Source organism: Podarcis raffonei, chromosome 4, assembly GCF_027172205.1.
Source record: "Podarcis raffonei isolate rPodRaf1 chromosome 4, rPodRaf1.pri, whole genome shotgun sequence".
NCBI lineage: Eukaryota > Metazoa > Chordata > Lepidosauria > Squamata > Lacertidae > Podarcis > Podarcis raffonei.
In genome coordinates, this window is record NC_070605.1 from 62,820,088 (window position 1) to 62,831,376 (window position 11,289).

Below are 11,289 nucleotides of genomic sequence, written 5' to 3' on the forward strand. Positions count from 1 at the left end.
AGAACTGTTAAAGCACATGACTTTTCTCAAAGAATCATGGGAACTGTAGTTTGTTGGGAACTGTAGCTTGGTGAGGGTGAAACTAGTCCCTAGGTTCTGGGATGGGGGAATAATGGGCGAACAGAAATTGCAGCAGGCTGCAACAGTCAAACACTTAATTGTGGCTGTGTTGTGTAGTTCAGACGCTACTAGCCCTTCATGTTGTTCTATTTCCACAATGAGTTACTTGGAGAGAATCACAAGATGTGTAAGCAACTCCTATAAGCAGGCTGCTACAAAGAAGTTCAACACTCAGTAGCAAGAAGCCCACCCCCTTTTTTCATTGCTGGTATTCCTTTCAAAAACAGTTTGCTATTACTGAAGTGTCTAGAGTCAACAAAATCTTTTATTTCTGCCAGATAAACAAGCTTTCTCCTGCCCTTCTGCGTCTTTCTTGTTTGTGTGTCACGCACTTCCTCCTCCCGTCTGATTTCTCGACGCTCTCTCTTTAGTTCCACACGTTGATTCACTGTCGGAGGTTGTGCTAAGCGGAGCAGAGCAGGTTCGGTTATGGGAAAAGTCCTTGGCAAAGCCTGAACAACTTGTTTGTTTTTGCCTCCCTGTTCTGCATTTTTGGTACAGACGTCTCTGAGGGAGCTGGGATTGTGAGTATTCACTTTTAACTATAATTGAATGGGGGGCATATTGCAGCTGAATTTACTGTACTAAGAGCTTTTTGCAGCTGAGGGGAGTGTATAATCCAGTTGTACCATCAAGTGAAAACGTAACATTATTATTTTATTTTTTATTATGTATTCAGTTTGTCTACCACCCACACCTGTAGGTCTCAGGGTGGTTCACAACACAAAAGTTGCAATATACGAAGCACAAAATACATAATAAAAATAAACAAAAACAATTAACAATGCTTATGTGTATACACACTAACAAACTATATGTTCCTCAACGAAAGCCCGTAAACAATACTCCAGCCCACAAATACAAAAATCCTAATGAGTATATGATATTTTACAACAATTTAAAACAACCCCACCCTCCAGATAAAAGAGCACCCACCCAAGTTGAAATCTCAGCTTGCTCAGAAAATAATTTTAACACAAGGGAAGAAGAGGCCCACTGGGTCAGACCAAAGGCCCAACTAGTCCAGCATTTTGTTTCCCATAACAGCCAGCCAAAAGCCTATGGGAAACCCTATAGCAGGATGTGTTTCCATGGGCGTAGCCAAGGGGGGGGGCAGCTACCCCCCAGATCAAGTAAATCAGTAGAAATACTTAACTAACTGACCAATCACATCGGCTCTGCCCCCCCAAATCTTGGCTACGCCCATTCCCACTATGGTTCCCCAGTCCTTGATATTTACAGGCACAGATTACCCTGGAATCAGTGCTTTTTTCTGAGGGGACGCAGGGGTACACATACCCCTAAACATTTTGTGAATCTACATTCTGCCAAATTGAGGGGCAGTATTTCAATATGAGTAGGAAAATGAGAGCACCCCTAAACATTTTTTTTAGGAAAAAAGCAGTGCCTGAAACTATATGCATAATTGTAGAAGCTTCTGTGGCAATCCTTTAATTACAATTGAGAAAGTGAGAACTGACACTGTGTGTATTTGTGCATTGCAAATTGTGTGGGGCTGCCAAATCTTTGCCAATCTACTGCAAATTACTCAGAGACCTACTGGTAGATCCCGATCTCATTTCCTTCCACTTATAGAATATCATGGAGTGCCTGGCACTGAGTTTCATTATCATGGTGTAATATTTGTATTCATACTATCGTAGAATTGTGGAGTTGGAAGGGACCATGAGGGTCATCTAGTCCAACCCCTTGCAATGCAGGAACCTTTCGCTCAAACCCATGACCCCGAGATTAAGAGTCCCATTCTCTACCAACTGCGCTGTTTGGCACACTATGTTTGGGCTGTTCTGAGACAAAGTATTTTAGTTGATTTAAACACAGAAAAATTATAAGAAAACAACTTTAGAATCAAACTATTATTTAGTCTTATCTGAAACATCTGGGATATAGAGCATAGCTCTGAAGATTTTTTTTTTGCCTTCTAATTGCTAGATTCTCTGCAAATGTTCACTATTAGGAAAACTTTAACTTGCTCTAGTTCAGCTAGGTGAATCCCATGACTTTCCTTTACTTATATTTGGTAGATTAAAAAGGTTTAAAAACTGCTATCTGAAAACAGTAGACGGGGGGCGGGGGTGGGAATCTAGTTATGGGCATATCTAATTAATCATTTATTCACAAAGCATTGAAATCCCAATGCATTGAGACAATGCTCTTCATCAGGAAAAACTACAAAAAAATGTAAAAAAAGAAGATGCAATGATTCCTGAACTGTCAGACAGAAAGGTAAAGTGATATGATAGGTAGTTAATTCTCTAATTGCTTTATCTTAATGACAGATCTGTTTTATCAGTCACTTACAATATATATATGATTGTCTGATTGATAATCCTTAGGCATTCCTTCTTGATATATTTTCTTTTAATACAAAAAGTTGATATGAATGAGGCTTTTCAAGTTAATTCTTGTTAAATATTTTTTTTTTAAAAAAAACAGTCCAGCACCTTTATAGCATCAGTTCAAGTGGAAATTAGCATTCAGAGAAGAATCCTGAATGAGAACAGCTAATCTCTTTTGTTTGCTGCATTCTCAAAGTAGACACTTTATATCTGAAGTTAAATACTATAATTATTCTAGACCTTTTCCTTCACAAAGAGCTCAAGCTTTTATTTCAAGCATATTTGCAATGGAGAGGGAGAAAAGAGATAAAATTGCAGTCATTTGCCTACTGACAACTCATAGAATAAAGCTGTAGAGTTGGAAGCAACCCTGCAATGCAGGAATCTCAACCAAAGCATCCATGACAGATGGCCATCCAACCTCTGCTTAGAAGCCTCCAATGAAGGAGAGTCCATAATCTCCCAAGGGTGTCTGCTCCCTGTTTAGTTGGAATTTCCTTTTTTGTAACTTGAAGCCATTGGTTCGAGTCCTAACCTCCAGGGCAGGAGAAAACAAGCTTGTCCATGTGACAGCCCTTATGATATGATTGTTGTTGTTTAGTCATTTAGTCGTGTCCGACTCTTCATGACCCCATGGACCAGAGCATGCCAGGCAATCCTGTCTTCCACTGCCTCCTGGAGTTTGGTCAAACTCATGTTAGTAGCTTTGAGGACACTGTCCAACCATCGAATCTGTCTCCTCTTCCCCAGACTAGATGTACTCAGCTCCCTCAACCATTCCTCATAAGGCTTGGCTTCTAGACCCTTGATCATCTGGGTTGTTCTCCTCTGCACACATCCAATCCAGCTTGTCCATATCCTTCTTAAATTGTGGCACCCAGAACGGGATACAGTATTCCAGGTATGGTCTGAACCACCCCGTTCTGGGCTGGCATGGTGGGAGAGGAATACAAGGCAGCAGGGCCAGAATGCTGAAGCAACCAGCTTAGGCATCAGATTCTCAGAAGCAGCAGTAGCCTCAGGTGTTCATCCTGAGCCTCTCAGCCATTCCCTTCTGTTGCTGAGTGGTTTCTCCTGGGCTGCTAATCTGGCCTGCTGTTTCAGGTGTGATGGAGGAAGCTATTGCATCACCAGTGTTTTAGGAAGATAAAATTAGCATTCCAACTGGCTTCTAGCAGTGAAATTGGGAGGGGCTGCCATCTTGTCCTTCACCTCAGTCACCATGTCTGGGGCTGGTCCTGTAAGGCAAAGATAGTGCCTAAAGTGCTGCTAGGCCATTAAGAGATAAGGCTCACAAACTAGAATTGCCTAATAGATGGCCATTGCAGTTGCTGCAGAGCAGGCTACATACGTTCTTTCTTCCTAGTATTCAGTTGAGAGGTAAGTCATGTTTCACACAGCATGGCTGGGACTTGGTTTTCCAGCCCAGATGCAGATGTCAAGTGCTTTCTCATCAATCTCTTTCCCAAGAACTAGCAAAGCACCTGGCTGAGTCTAAGGTACAGTAGCAGCTGGCAACTCCACCAGCTTCCCATCTTGATGCTGCCACCATGGGGACAAAACATGGGGCTCCATTACAGTGGGGGTGGGGTACTCAAATGGAGGTGCACAGCACCCAGATTGCAATGCAAGCTTCTATAATATGCTAGGCATATTTAATTGGAGAATACATGTTTGCTGTTATCAAAAGGCATGAAAGAAATTAGTTACGCCTTATTAAGCATATCGGCTCAAGCAGAAGCATTACCCTCTGGAGGGAGTCTCAATGGCACTTTGATGTCGGGTATCAAACCAGTAAGAATGTGGCACCTGCTCTAGGAGCAGAATCAGACGCAAGGGAGCTTAACTTTTTATTTTGTTTCTTGGTGTGGTATTTCATTAACACCTCATCAAAGCCTCACTTGAATACACAGTGTTTCTCTTCCATCCGAGATTTGCAATTATTAAGCACTTTCACCTGAGGTTTAAGGGAAGAGGGATTAAAAAAAATCACACTATTTTTAAAAATGGCATGTAAGAAATACTTGTAATATTTTGAAGGCCAGGATTCTAGCTGGACAATTGAGGGGGAAAATATGAATATATTCCTCTTGCTCTACCACAAGTCCAATGAGAACATTTTTTGTTCTATATAAATTTGAACAGATTAGATTTAATATATTGGTGTGCTTGTAACAGTTCCTTAGAAAAATGATTTTCATGCTAATCACACGAACTGCAGACAGACATATTTATTTTATATAGTGCAATATTTATATACCCCTTCATACATCAAAATTAAACTAAAAATGCAATAAAATTCATAATAAAATAGCATCTACCTTGTCATTGGCAGGTCACTAGTAGAATCTAACTAGTATTAATGGCTAGCAAAGGCCTCCAAGAATAAAAGTGTTTCTCATCAAGTGCTGAAATTACGTTACTTTATGTGCTTGCCTCAATTTAGAGGAGTGGTGGTTTCTTGGGAAGGACACCTCTACTGAAAAGGCCCTTCCTCTGGTCATTGCTAAGATACCTCTGCAGGTTGCAGGACATATGTCTGAGTCATATGACAAGGCTAATATGTGGTGAATTACTGCTTTAAATTCATCCACACTGGAACTACTCTACATGGTGAATTACCACAATACAGAACCTCCCATTTTCATGGCTTGTCATTCATCTATTAGTTTCCTTTATCCAGCATGATAAGAAATAATAATAATAATAATAATAATCATCATCATCATCATCATCATCATCATCATAATTTATTATTTATACCCTGCCCATCTGGCTGGGCTAGATGGGCTAGATAGATCTGAAATCCAGCAGAATCTCACCCAGAGTCACTGATGTAACTACAGGCTCGAGAATTATGGCTGAGTACCCACTATACCTTTCAAAGTACATTCGAAGCACAATATTTCCCTCAGAGGATTCTGGGTTCTGTGGTGTTCCCTTAACAGAGCTACAATCCCCCACAACTATTAACAAACCATTCTTTGAAGGTAAAACAGTGCTTTGAATGTGTTTTAAGGTCATGGTAGAGACAGTGGTCCATTTAGAACCCCCAACAGTGGTTAATCCTAGAGGTTTTGAAAAAACAGCCCAGGGTGCTTTTGGGGTGTGTTAACACCAGCAATATTCAATGTGATCCACTGTCGGTATGAAGGGGATGAATTTCCTTTGGGTCTCTTTAAATCTTTGTCTTCCAATTGTGGTTCAAGCGTCTCAGTTTTTCACTTATGAGAAAGATGCAACACATTACCCACCCCCATTCATTCTTTTATAGCACATTCCCCACTAAGTGATAGATCTATGCTTATTTCTCAGTGTTTGAGAACTAGTAACACTCTGAAGCGATCATCCTCCCTGCACTGACTCTTCAGAGAAAGTGCCTCAGGCAGTTCAAGGCCTTCATTTTAGTCGAGACTTTGTAAACGGTATCTGCTCCACGTGAACTCGTTAATGAAGGGCTCTTACCAAAGTGTCCCTTAGTGCTATCTTGAAACTCACTGCCTCTTCAATATGCTCCTGAAGCTACTACTTTGGAGCCACCTACAGGAAAGGGCATATGTAGTCAATAGCAAAGGGCACTTTCAATGGGTTTCTTACTGTGCTATTCAGTGAAGCCCCCGCTGTTGCTTGGTAGCCTTCTGCTGAATTAGCTGGGCAGTTTACATTGTGAAAAACCAGCTACACAAAGATTCTTGCCTGGCTAAAGCTGGACAATTAAGCAGACAGGGCAGCGGTTTGATTCTTTAGCCATTGAGTGTTTGGCATGCTAGGAAGTCCAGTTGGAGGGCACACTGACAAGGAAATAGTAGATTCTCTAATTCTACCATCTTAATAGGAACAATACTTACTTTATTCGCTTCTTTTGCTTTTGCTTTTGTTTATATCTGATGGGGGAAACAAAGCTAGATTTGTGAAACTCAAGAGTACAACGAAAGGCTTTGTAAATAAAAGGCTTTGTGGTTTACAGATACAGTTTCCTGTGGGCGGCTCCAACTATTTGTGGTTTGCAGCATGCTTCTGCAAAGGTAAGTCCTGTCTAACCTTTCAGAGTTCTTTGAGAGTATAGTTTGAGGTGATCCAGGACACATTATGTACTGGGCTTTCAAATAGTTTTTGATAGAAGTTCCTCACTGAAGGCTACTGAGTAAACGTAGCAGTCATGGGATAAGAGGACAGGTCTTCATGTTGTTGTTGTTGTTTAGTCATTTAGTCGTGTCTGACTCTTCGTGACCCCATGGACCAGAGCACGCCAGGCACTCCTGTCTTCCACTGCCTCCCGCAGTTTGGTCAAACTCATGCTCGTAGCTTCGAGAACACTGTCCAACCATCTCATCCTCTGTCGTCCCCTTCTCCTTGTGCCCTCCATCTTTCCCAACATCAGGGTCTTTTCCAGGGAGTCTTCTGTTCTCATGAGGTGGCCAAAGTATTGAAGCCTCAGCTTCAGGATCTGTTCTTCCAGTGAGCACTCAGGGCTGATTTCCTTAAGAATGGATAGGTTTGATCTTTTTGCATTTCCATGGGACTCTCAAGAGTCTCCTCCAGCACCATAATTCAAAAGTATCAATTCTTCAGCGATCAGCCTTCTTTATGGTCCAGCTCTCACTTGGTTAACAAGCTGGCAGCAGACAGTAGGAACAAATAGGCAATTCTCACAGTGTTCTAAGAAGTAGGGTCTGTATTGGGATCTGTGCCTTTTAACTAATTAAAAAATGATCTATAGTTAGGGGTGAACAGTGAAGTGGCCAAATGTGCTGATGACATCAAATTGTTCAGGGTGGTAGAAGCTCCAGAAGTATTACTCCGCATGTCACCCAATAAAGCTGAATGTTGAAAGATTCAGGACAGACAAAAGGAAATAGTCACACAGCACACTGTTAAACAACAAGATATAGTAATGTCCATCAATTTGTATGGCTTTAAAAGGGATTTAAACAAATTTATGGAGGATAAGGCTATCAATGGTTATTAGCCATGCTGACTATGTATCAGAGGTGGCATGCCTCTGAACACCAGTAACTGGAACTGGGAGGTTACTGACAAGGAAATAAAAATTTGGGTCACAGCGGATAGCTTGAACAAAGTGTTAACGCAGTGTGTGGAAGCTGTAGTGGAATCCATGTTGGGAATCATAAAAATAAAATAAAAAATGCCAATATTCTAATGCCTTTATACAAATTTATGGTGTGTCCACATTTGGAATACTATGTACAGTTCTGGTTGCTGCACCTGAAAAAGGATATTGTAGAGCTGAAAAAGGTACATAAAAAGCACAGCCAAAATGATCAAGGGGCCAGAGCAACTCCCCTATGTGGAAAGCTACAATGTTTTCAGTTTTCTTAGTTTAGGAAAAAACAGGAGGGAAGTGTCATGATAGAGATGTATAAAATAATGCATGGTGTGTTGAAAATGAATAGGGATAAAGAATTGTCTCACCATACTAGAACTTAGGGTCATCAAAATAAGCTGAATGTTGGAAGCTTTTGGAATAGCAAATACTTTTCAACACAGTAAAAAGTATCTGCAAAGTATTGTTCAGCTGAGCTACCCCCGAAGTCTTCACTTTTTGTTCACTGGTATATTGCCTTGTCAATCACGATGTTATTTCAATACCGGTATTCATCAATATGGCGATTTATTGCACAGCCTTAGTGTACTATTGTGCTCATGTCCTGCTTGTGGATTTCCTGTAATCCAGTTGACCATTGTGAGAAGAGATTGGTGGGCCAGAGAGGCCTTCGTCAGAACTAGCAGGGTTCTTCTTAAGTTCTGATGTCTTTTTAGTGGGTCATGTCATCCAGACCTGGAAATGTGTTATGTACACTGGTACCTCGGGTTACATACGCTTCAGGTTACATACTCCGCTAACCCAGTAACAGTGCTTCAGGTTAAGAACTTTGCTTCAGGATAAGAACAGAAATCGTGCTCTGGCAGCGCAGCAGCAGTAGGAGGCCCCATTAGCTAAAGTGGTGCTTCAGGTTAAGAACAGTTTCAGGTTAAGAACAGTTTCAGGTTAAGAACAGACCTCCGGAACAAATTAAGTACTTAACCTGAGGTACCATTGTACTGCTTTCTCTTTACTCCACTGTGAGGAGTACTTTTTCATCCATCTTCCTACTTCATCTCCCTAATAACACTCCAGCTATTTAAATCCTATATCTCTGACCAAATGAGTCATTTCTGCACTTTCTATTTTTGGGGGGCTTGTATTGATACTTTTGAATTATGGTGCTGGAGGAGACTCTTGAGAGTCCCATGGACTGCAAGAAGATCAAACCTATCCATTCTTAAAGAAATCAGCCCTGAGTACTCACTGGAAGGACAGATCCTGAAGCTGAGGCTCCAGTACTTTGGCCACCTCATGAGAAGAGAAGACTCCCTGGAAAAGACCCTGATGTGGGGAAAGATGGAGGGCACAAGGAGAAGGGGACGACAGAAGATGAGATGGTTGGACAGTGTTCTCAAATCTACTAACAAGTGTTTGACCAAACTGCAGGAGGCAGTGGAAGACAGGAGTGCCTGGAGTGCTCTGGTCCATGGGGTCATGAAGAGTCGGAAATGACTAAACAATAGCAACGTATTTCACCCAGTCGCTCACTTATTATTCATGTTGTGCCACATCTAGTTTCGTTTGACTCACGTGTTCCCCATGCCATCCTTGGATTGCCTCATATTCCCAGACAGAAATATGGATTCCTTATGCTTCTTCTATCTTATTCTTATCCCAGGGTTATTTTCTACCTCTATCTCTGCTGTGTCCATTCCTGACTCTTTATAACATCCCTTTCCTCTTTCATGTTCCCAGCATTTGCACAAGTTCATTTTTGTAACTGTAGGAGGAAGGAAATTGCCTTCAGCCAGCGATGCTGGAGCACAGTTGAAAAGGGACTTCCACTACTATTACGGCCAGCATTAACCATGCTGGAAACTTTCCCTCAAGTAACATTTCACTTCATCTGCCATGACCTAATATGTTTGTTTTTGTTTTCTTTTGGAAATGAATACAAAAAAGTTATATTTAAGGTTAGATGCGATATGTTTCTTGACTCCTATTTAAAATTACTAGGTTTTTAAATTGTTATAATTTAATTAAGCTACAATTGACACTAGAAAGAGAAAAGGGTAAATTTCAATCGGAAGTGAAATGCAGAGGATTACAACCATCATATATACCAAGGTTGTGCTTTAAATTGCTCTCATGTGTCTGAGAATAATTCATCAGCACTATGGATGAATACACACTATGTGAACAGAATGTATATTATCTGCAAAAAAACTACCCTTGAAAAGTTCTGTTGGTAAACATATTGGGATTAAAAATAATAACTAATGGACCCCCCTACATATGATTTTGTATGTTTCTTTAATATTTCCTAATTTGCTGGTCTCTGGGGTGATTCAGACAACAATGTTGCAACCCAGCAGTATTTATTTATTGTTTTATTCCTCCTTTCTTCCCAGAAGAGATAACAGGGCACCTAGCAACATGAAATGATACAACAATACAAAACAATTAACACATAAGCCAAACAGTTTCATTAAAATAAAAGCAGTTAAAATATCTGGTTATGGGTCCAAACACCCATGGGCGTAGCCAAGCTTCATGTTGGCGGGGGGTGGGTGGGCAGAACCTCAGTTGGTTAAGTATTTTTATTGATTTGCTCTTACTTTATTTAGGGGAGGGCAGCAAACAGTGGGCAGGGAAACAAGTTGTTTAAGCTGAAGAGCTAAGCAAAATGTTATTGTGCCAGAATAAACACTGTTGGCTCCTTGTGTCAGCAGCTTAGTGAGAATTGGGTGCCAACTCCTAGGGGCTGAGCCCTTTTGGCTCCTGCAATATTTTGGGAGGGGAGAGGGCTGGGGCTCCCTAATGTCTGAGATAATCAGGAGGTGGAGGAGGCCAAGGGCCTGGTCAGTGGTGGCAACAGCCGCATTGAAACCACCCTGTTGCTGCATTTGACTCTGCCCTGGCTCCTCCCGATGTGTTCATTACATTATGATTGGCTCCATCCCAAACTCCTCTTGCAAGTTGGCGCCTCTGATGATAATGCAGGCTTCTGGTGAGGGGATTGTGGCTGATTTGTTTTTCGCTGGTCGCTTTGCTGAGCGAAGCCATGGCTCAACATGCACTTGTGGTTTAGTTTCCCCAGACAAATTACGAGTTGTAAACCAAGAACAAGCCTTGTTTACAGTTGATGGTTAGTGAACCATGCAAAAGGTTTAACAGCCTACATTCCTAATGCTTCACTGTGCTGCTTGACTTTGTGAATTTAAACTCTGCTACTGGGGGCTCTCTCCAGCTGGAGAGTTGAGTTTAGCCCTGTGTTTCTAATCTAGGCACTGAGGCCATAGGGATTCATATTTTTCCTCCCATATATATTTAACCCAGGCTGTTGTGGCTGCTTGGAGCCCAGTAAGACCAGCACCGGAAGCTAAACGCCTGATCCTCTGCAGCATTTCCCTTTTGCTTCTATCAGCCTTCGCTGGGGGAGAGACAAGGGAGTCAACTGTGAATCTAGCCTGGTAAGAAGACCACACCTTCTCTGAATTGCATTTATTTGTTGTCTTTCAACTTTCATTTTGCTCTGTACTTGCACATTGCATTTAGATTATTTATTATTATTTATTTTCAATTTGTGCAGAAGGGCAGTTTTGTATGTGTATAGGCTTTGTGCGTGGAAAGGGGAGAGTGATTAAAAACATGTGGGGGACTGGAGTAGGATCATTGACCCCGTTTCCACTTTCTATTTCTGTGCATTTATTGCACATGGATTTCAGGAAGTATGAAGATGGCTACTTTGTGGGGCTTATT

The 11,289-nt window shown here is 41.4% G+C and overlaps 1 long non-coding RNA gene across 1 annotated transcript; it reads left to right on the forward strand.

Annotated features, from left to right (window-relative positions):
- Positions 1-348: 348 nt before the first annotated feature.
- On the forward strand, positions 349-10,987 carry LOC128413122 (uncharacterized). Its single transcript, XR_008330247.1, has 3 exons — positions 349-644; positions 6,448-6,505; positions 10,867-10,987. It is a non-coding gene; the product is annotated as an uncharacterized LOC128413122 (long non-coding RNA).
- The last annotated feature ends 302 nt before the right edge of the window (positions 10,988-11,289 follow it).